Source organism: Lemur catta, chromosome 14, assembly GCF_020740605.2.
Source record: "Lemur catta isolate mLemCat1 chromosome 14, mLemCat1.pri, whole genome shotgun sequence".
Lineage (NCBI taxonomy): Eukaryota > Metazoa > Chordata > Mammalia > Primates > Lemuridae > Lemur > Lemur catta.
The window spans coordinates 68,434,737-68,443,774 of NC_059141.1; the positions used below are offsets into that span (position 1 = coordinate 68,434,737).

Genomic DNA, 9,038 nt, shown 5'->3' on the forward strand with positions numbered 1-9,038 from the left:
TGGGACTGTCAGCCACGATGGTTCGTCTTCCATACTGTGAAACTGACGGAGCGTGACTGGTGTGTCAGCGTGTGGTGGACAGCACAGGGCCCCAGGGCTTCTCACAGTCGCCCTGCGTGCTCCCGGGTGCCAGCAATCGCTGGCTTTGCCCAGCAAGGTGCTTTTGTGCCCAGGAGCTTGGATGGCCTACACAACGGCCCTGCAGGGTGGGAGGTCAGCAGGCTTGGGACCACTCAGTCCTACCCCTGGACTAGGGTCAGGGCTGTGCCCACCTGAACAGCCTGCAGGAGGTTCAGCTGAGCAGCCTGGTCACCTCAGTTTCCTCATGCTCAGAGGCCACAGGGCACATTAGAAAGAGAAAAGAAGGCAGTGTGGCGAGAGACTAGTTACCTTGTTTTGTCCGGGCGGTGAAGGCGTGTCTTTGCCCAGGCCAGGACTTGTATCATGTGTTGATGATAGGGAGCTGCGTCTGAGCTCTGTGGTGGAGAGTGCCTGTAATTGATTAAGAATGTCTGTCACGGCCAGGGCATTGGAAGCAGTGGCACATGAGTCATATATTTTCAGCCTCACACGGATCATAGAATCTGTTTGGCACTAAAAGCACCATATGGCTTGAGATTTGCAGAATCTCTTGGAAGAAAAGACGCATTCTGGCTGAGTGGCTCCTAGGGGCTCCTGCCTGACCCTGCACATGTACACAGGTGCACGGATGCTGCCGGGAGGCCATTATGAATTCTATTTCATCTAATAGCTGGACAGGAAATGGAAGGGTATATTACAGATCATTAAGTGGGTAAAGGAATTTGACAACCTTTGATCCAAGTCGGGAAAATAGATGGCATGAATTAATTTACTGGCTTATGGGGAGAAGAAAAGTCATCTTTCAATAGCAGCGACAGGCAGGAGTTCGCCCTAGGGCTGGGGAGGCATGTAGGAGCTCCCTTGGGAGCTGGTGTCCGAGGGCCCCGACCTCCAGGCTGACCCTCAACTGCAGCCAAGGCATCAGGAAAGGCACTAACATGTCTCTCACTTCCCCCTGGCCAGGGGCAGCTCTCCGGGAATGTCCACAAGGCCAAGGGACAGTCGGGCATCCCTCAAGGAGGACACATGCACCAGGTGCATGCCAGGGCCAGGCCTGGATTCTTGGGACTGACCGGCGTGCTCATCCCACGCTGACCCTATGTGGAGGCCAGGGATGAGGGGCCAAGGCAGGAATGTCACGCCAGGGTCATGGGTCAATGTCCCGTCACAGACATTTGTACCTGGACATCCGGTAGGTATTCAAAAGACACCTGTCCCAACCTCCTTCTCCACTGTGCCCAGCCCCTGCCCGCATTCCTGCTGGTGGCAGTTCCATCTTCCGGTTTCTCAGGCCTCAGGTCTGGTGCTCCCCTGGGCACCAGCTGCTTGCATTCCCGCGTCCTGCGTCCAGCAGTGAATCCCGTGGCCTGTGACTTCCACACACGCCCAGAATCTGACCCCTCCTCCCCTCCTGCCCCCCCTGCTGCACCCCGCAGCAGCCCATCCTGCAGCCCTGAGCTCCACCCCACGGCCCATCCTCTCACAGAGCCACAGTGCACCTCTGAGGCACGGGCCAGAGCCCCCGCTGCCCCTCTCTGAGCGCGTCCTGCCCTCCCTCGGCACCCGCCACGCCGCGGCCCCTCACTGGTCTCTAATCCACCCGGCGGCCCCAGCCAGGGCCCCGGCTCTGGCGCTGCCCGTGCCCGGCGTGCTGTTCCCCGGGTGCTGCAAGGCTCAGACGGCACCTCAGTAAGGCCTGTCCTAGCGAGCAGTAAGGAGGTAGGGCATTAGGAGCTAGGGCCTTGGGAGGAATTGGGTCACAGTGTGGAGACCTCGTGAGCGGGATCAGTGTCCTTACGAGGAGAGAAGTGAGAGAGGCCATCCTGCTCTGCCCGGGGAGGATGGCACGAGAGGATGGCCGTCTGCAAACCAGGAAGAGAGGCCACACCAGAACCTGGCCCCGTCCACACCCTGACCTGGGGCTCCCAGCCTTGAGAACCGCGAGAAATGGGTGTTTCTGGTCAAGGCCCGCAGTCTGCGGTATCCTGTTCCGGCAGCTCAGAACGGGGCCTGCAGGCAGCGGGCCTTCAAACAGCATCTGCTGAGTGCGCGAACGGAAGGCCGGCCAGGCTGGGCAGCGCGGGCTCTGAGCCGCGCTCTCTTCTGCCTGGAGCAGCCCCAGCCCAGACGAGAGCAGACACAGGAGCAGAACTTGCGTGGCACACGGCGAGTGCTGGGGCACCAGCCCCGGGAGCGGCACGAGGGGCAGAGATGCCTGGGCAGAATCCTCCCCAAGGCATGAGTGGCCTTCACCTGGCGAGACACAGCACGCGCCAAGGCCGAGAAGCATGGCGTGTCCGCGCCTGCTCAGGACACTGCACAGGGTGCAGCACGGCCGGGCCCAGGGCTGCCTGTCGGGAGAGACTGGCCGGGAGGTGGGCCCGAGGCAGGCAGGGGCTCGTCAGGGGGTGTGTGCACAGCATCCAGAGCCCCAGTGTCTCCTGAAGGCCGTGGAAATGTAGGAAGGAATTTTACGGGAAGGTGTGACACCCACCATCCTTTTTGGATCCAGAGAGTTAAGCTGGTGGTGGGTACAGGAGGGATCAGGAGGAGACAGAATGCAGGGACAGCCATGAAGAGGCAGCGCCATGAGCTGGGTAGGACGCGGGAAACCGAGTCAGCAAAAAGAGAGTAGAAGTAGAAGGAGCATGAAAAGCACCTTCTGGAGTGTCCCGGCTCCCCACTCAGCTGTGTGGACTTGGTCATGCTCCTTTGTCTTTCCCGTCTGTAAAATGGGCCAATAACAGGAATCTCTCCAGGACAGACTGATGTTTGACCAGGGAGGTGTACGGAGCACCTGCCCAGAGCCTGTGCCCCTGCCAGCCGGCCCTCTGCCTGGTCTGCCCCGTCCCCCAGGAGGAGCCGAGGGCGGACAGCACCTCTGGGTCTCCGCCTCCCTCCAAGCTCATGTCCTCAGCCTGCTAATAGCTCAGCGAGGGCAGAGCCTTGATGGGTAATGAGACCTTTCTTGAAGAACACCCTGTGCTTGGCTGAAATGCATCCTTAGTATGCAAGGACGCTGGATCCATTAGCTTTGAGTGCACTGTCATATCGCTGGAGCAACTGTTTCTCAAATAGAATTACTTCCTACAATTATCCTCTAAAGAGACAGGCCCAGGGACACGGACGCGAGGTGCACGGAGGTCAGCACCAAATCAAATCAGGGAGCTGCTGGTCAGAGACGGGTCTGCACTGGGGTTTGTGCGGCATGTGCACGAGTGGGCACCCTGGGGACCCTCAACTGTGCCACCCCTATTTCTCTCCCAGCCCCCATTCCACAGAATCCCCAGCCCCAGCCAGGACGGGGCGGGCCAGCTGAGGAAGGGAACTGTAGAACAAGGACAAAAGTGGCTGCAGGCCCTTGAGAAATATGAGCAAGGGCTCTGTTTGAGGCATGTTCTGCCCCAAGCGGAGCTGGGTCTACGTGGCCCGTGGCCTTGCCCCATCTGCTCTCCCTGACAGCATCGGCCCAGACAGGTTAAGCAGCTCAGCACTGACAAACAGCGTGAATAATAATCCTGAAGACCTAGGTGCAGTCCCGCCCCCCGTCCCCAGGATGGCCCTCTCAGTGGGTGCTATTATTGCCCCCATTTTACAGATGAGGGAACTGAGGCACAGGGGTTATTCAGTTGGCACGTCTGGGGCCCTGCTCTGGGTGTGGGGCTGTAGTGGTGAATGGCAGGTGGAGGGGAGACGGGCCAGCTGTCAGGGACAAGCGTGGGAGGGCATCTCAAGAGGCCTCTGCGGGAGGTGCCCCCACTGGGCGGAGGGAAGGAACCAAGGGGGGTGTCTCTGTGGAGGGAGGAGGGTGACCACAGGGGTAATCGGTTACAAACAGAAGGTGCAGCCAGTACAACGGCTGCAGAGGGAACGAAGGAGGGACTGAGCGTGGGGGGTGGCCAAGGGCTGGGGGTCGCTGTGGGTGGTGAGGGGGCGGGAGGGGAGTGGAGGGCGGTGTGGAGGGAGGAGGGTGGGTCTGGCCTGGCTGCAGGGGCAGGCACTGCTGGGACTCCAGAGGATCCCGCTGCTGCCCCGCGGGAGGAGGTGGCCGAGGACGGGACTCAGGGAAGCAGTCCTGGGAGGGCCGGGAGGGGTGGCAGCTGAGGGGTGGTGTGGAGGGTCCGGGTGGGGGAAGGACCCAGGCGAGGCTGCGTGCAGGGGAGGGTGCGTCCAGGTGAGGGCCTGCTCCCGTATCGGCAGATGGGCAACAAGGCATCCTTGGACTAGATGTGGGGGGGAGGGAACGACGGTGGGGGGGTCTCAAAGGGGTTTAGACCTGAGCAGCAGGGATGGCTCAGTTCAGGCAGGGAGAGCTGGGGTGGGTCCCGGTCCACTCGCAGCCCTGGGGGACAGGGCTGTAGGCGCCGAGGGGGGCGGAGTGTGCAGCTGGCACGTGAGCCTGTGGGGGGGAGGGGAGGGAGGGCCGGGGAGGGAGGCAGAGTCACCCCCACATGGCGGCACCGGCTGTGCAGAGTCTGGGTGAGAGCACAGGAGGGGACGGGGACAGGGTGAGGAACTGACTTCTGCTGGGGGGGGAGGGTGGGGAGCAGCCAGTCCAGAGGGGCCTCCCCGGCAGGGGCCTGGCTGCAGCAGGTGCTGGGCGGGGGCTTGGCTCCCTTGCCGCCCGGCCACTGCCCTCCCTTCCCCTGCCCAAGGGACCCAAGGACATATGTCCCCTGCCCCTTCTGACCCCACCAGGGCAGGGTCCTGTCAGACCAGAAAATGCTGCACTGTGTCGCCTTCCTCTCTGTACCCCCAGACTTAGCCAGCGTGGACCCGGCACGGCGAGTTGAGCTACGTTAAACTGCGTCCCCAGGGCACTTCCTGATCTCCTGCTGCTCCCCAGCGCCTGCCTCCGTTCCCAGAGCTCCGGGTTAAGCTCGCTAGATTAGGATCCGGTCGATATTGGTTTTATTGTCCTTCCACACCAGCGCAGCCGTGATCCATCACCCCCTTGCTGGCGAGGGGCGCGGCCAGACAGGCCCTCGGGCGCTGGTGCCAGAAAGCTGGTCGTCCCCAGCGCTGCCAGCGCCACTGTGCTCCTCAAGGACTGGGGAGCAGGGAGCTGGCGCTCCTGAGCACTCCGGGGCCCGTCACGCCGGGTGGGGACGCGGCAGTCCCTGCACTGATGGAGGGGAGGCCAGTGAGAGAACGAGGTGGCTTGGTCAGGCAGAGGATTCCACGAGACGGCCTGGCGGGCTTCCCAAGGGAGCAGAGACTGAGCCGCACAGAGGGCCACTTGCTCTCAGGTGTCACTCGACGCCTCTGGGCCTGGCCTCCACCCACAGGCCACCCTCCCCGAGCCTGCTCGGTGCACAGCACTGCCATGTCAGGGCGCACCTGTGCCCCGTCTCGCAGCTCCCGTGGCACTCCAGGGGTTTCTGTTTGTTTGTTGGATTTTTGGCCTTACCTGCTCCTGGGTAGGCAGAACCCACCGCCCTCCTGGCGTGGGAGCTGAGCCCTCTGGCGCCTGTGTCCTGCTCTTTCGGAGCTGGCTCCTGCCCCGTGGCCCCGCTGCAGGTGAGCCGGCTGGCAGAGGGCGTCCCCACCCTCCCTCAAGGCGCACCACCGGCACCGCTGCGGAAGACGTGGGACTGGCCACGGGGTGTGCGCCAGTCCTTAGAGCGGCTCTGGGAGAAAGACGCTTTTATTCCCGTTTCACAGATGAGGGAATGAAGGCTCAGTTCCTCCTGGTCCCCTTCCACAAGGCCCCTCCCTCTCTGCTCCCACAAAGGGCGCCTCTTCCAGGTGGACCACCGAGAAAATACTGAGTACACACTGGCTGAGGGGCCACTCCTGCTTTGTCCTTGTCCACCCTGTGCGCACAGTCTCTGTGGCTCCCGAGTCCCGGGGACATTCAGCGCACTGCAGCAGGTAACAGCGCAGCGTCCCTGCAGCTGGCCGCAGCCACTCCTGCCTGGGGCGAGGGGGGGCCCTCTGCAGAGCTGCCCGGCCCTCACGCAGGGGCTTCTGGGCAGGCTCCTCGGAGAGTGGCTGCTGGGTGTCCCCTCGCCCCGGGCTGCACTGCCGAGCCCGGATGGCACTGGCCAGTGACAGTCTTGTCCCAGGCACCTGGAGACTCTGGTGGCAGCCCAGCCAGGGAGTGTGGACTCTTGAAACCACAGGGATGGCAGCAAAGTTACTGGGTTGTTTTTTTGTTTGTTTTTTTGCAAAAAAACCCGCCTAGAGCTCAGGGAGAGGCCTGGCCTTTCCGCCTCTTGGCTCTGTCCCCTGCAGAGGCCCCTGTTCTCACTCCCTGTCCCCTAGTCAGCTGCTTCTCACACTGGAATAATCATGTCCATTAGTTGTCATAGCAACCAAGGCAGGGCAAAGTCATTTGCTCGAACGGGCCCTGTGCAAATTATGGCATTATACCAACTTATTGCCAATCTTTTTAATTAAAACATTTTGCTTTCAACTGAGCTAATGGCAGAGATCAGTAAACAGGGGAGATTGAATTACTGATATTGAAGATCCCCCATCTCTGAAAAGGCTTAATTACTGGTGGGACGGCAGCAAGGCAAGGGGCAGACTGCTACCAAGCAGGTGGGCCCAGCCCTCGAGGGCCGCCCCTGCGAAGGGCGTCAAATGAAGCGCTGAGCACAGGGAGGATGTGCATTTACAACATTTTAAAACTCTTGAAGGACATAATGAGCTATGAGCGTTATGGCTACAATTCCGTTTCCAGGAACTATGATGTCAAGTTGCTGGCTGCCCTATTTCTGTTTAATTAAATCACCCGATGTGACACCTGGAGGCAGAACAAGGTGGGGGATGTACGGCTGACGGGGCCCCAGAGCCCCAGCCTCTCCCCTAGAGGTGAGCAGGGGAGGGAACGGGCTCCCTACAGGCAGTTAACGTCCTCCTGACAAAGTGGGGGGTCACTTCCCCTCAGGGTGGCTGGGAGGGCTCAGCAGGAAAAGGCCTCAGACAGGCCCCATGGAGTGAGGAACGGCAAAGGCTCCAAGAAAAGGGCCTTGCCCAGCCCGCCCCGGGGCTCCTCTGTGCGTGATGCATCCTGCCAATGGGCCCTCTCCTTCTCTCTCCCAGGGTCCACAGTGCCCAGGGAGGAACTGTGGCTATTTTTAAACTAAAATTTCCTACTAATTAAAACTGCTTTGAGTATGTGTGAATGCTTGTGTATGAGTGTATGTGTAGTTGAGTGTGTGTTGTGGGCATAAGTGTGTATTTGTAAGTGTACACGTGTGAGCGTATATTGTGTTTATAAGTGTGTATATGTGTGTGAGTGTATATGTATGTCACGTGTCTAAGTGTGTGAGGATATGTTATATATCTACATGTATAAACATGTATAAACACACAAACGTGAGTGTGTAAGTATATATGTAAGTGGGTGTATGCTGTATGTGTGAGTGTACATGCAAGAGCACATGCAAGTGCAGGGGCTGTGTGTGTATGAGTGTCTATATCATACGAACACGACCACAGATACTTCTAGGCTCTTTGCTCCTGAGGGTTGGGGACCAGTTAGGGTCTGCATAGCAGAGTGGAACTGGATTCCCTGGGGATGAAAGGGATACCACAGATGCACCTAAAACCAGACCACAGAGGAAGGTAAAGGGATAAAAGATATACCCAAAAAATTCTAGACCAAAACATTACAAAGGCTGACATGGGAGCACTAATAGCAAACACGGCAGAAGGCAAGGCCGAGAGCATCCATGTACTTAAGAGAGACACTAGTTATGTCCACCAGTAAGACTCACTGATCATGAACTTGTGTGCACTTAATAACATAATCTTGCTGCAACAGAAACTGACAAATTTGCGGTCTCAGTGTAAGCTTTAAAACATTTTCTTATCAGAAATGGATAGCTTAAGGAGACAAAAAATTAGTAAGTGAACAGAAAGACATCTCATGAAATTTTAAAAATGGTATTACACAGCCCACATTTTTTGACCACAATGCCGTAAACTGAAAATCAACAACTAAGAAATATTTACGGCCGCCCCGCCCCCACCCCGTGTCCGTCTGGCCGGCTGGTCGCTCAGTGCTGGGCGCTGGGCCACGGTGCTGCTCCCCTGAGTCCCCGTCTCCCGCTGCGTGTCCTGCTCCGACCGTCCGCCTTCGAGGCGTCCCCGCGCCACATCGCAGAGCGCCGGGGCTGCAGGAGGAGAGTCTGCAGGGCTCCTGGGTGGAGCTGCACTTCAGCAGCAGTGGGAACGGGAGCAGCGTGCCGGCCTCCGTGTCTGTTTATAACGGTGACACGGAGAAAATGCTGCTGGACGCCCAGCATGAGTCTGCTCCCTCCAGACTGCTCCCTCCTTTCACGGTGACAGCCCACCTCGCTCACAGACACCACGAGACATTAACAGAGCTTCCGAAACAGATACCCATAGCATTGGAGGAAAAAACAGCTCTCAGTCTGAGGAAGATTATACTGAGAGAAGGAAAGAAGCTGAGATCATTTTGAAGAAAAACTCAGATCGGATATGGGATTGGTCAAGTCGGCCAGAAAATATTCTCCCCAAGGAGTTCCTCTTCAAGCACCTGAAGTGCACGGCCACCCTCAGCATGAGGAACACGAGCGTCATGAAGAAAGGGGGCATATTCTCAGCCAAGTTCCTAAAGGTTTTCCTCCCGTCTCTGCTGCTCTGTCATCTCCTGGCCATTGGATTGGGGATCTATATGGGAAGGCATCTGACAGCCTCCACCAGCACCTTTTGATGAAGAGTTGGAATCCAGCTTTGTTCACGCAGTGGGGGTTTATATCTGAGCTTGCAACATAGCTGACTGAAGAGCCACCACGATCCTTGGGTGGCAGCACAGCTTGTGTTTATTTGTTCTGTGAATGCTGCCTTTCTTTTAGTAAAATGAAAGAATAGCCACTAAAACCATGCTGACCTATAAGTATACCTATGGGATCAATTAATAAGCATGTCAGACTGATTAATATCTACTGTAACAATTCGGTAGTCAATTTTATTTGGATATT

General features: G+C 58.1%; 1 pseudogene; it reads left to right on the forward strand.

Annotated features, from left to right (window-relative positions):
• The first annotated feature begins 8,007 nt into the window (after positions 1 to 8,007).
• LOC123649763 lies at positions 8,008 to 8,770 on the forward strand (annotated as a pseudogene).
• The last annotated feature ends 268 nt before the right edge of the window (positions 8,771 to 9,038 follow it).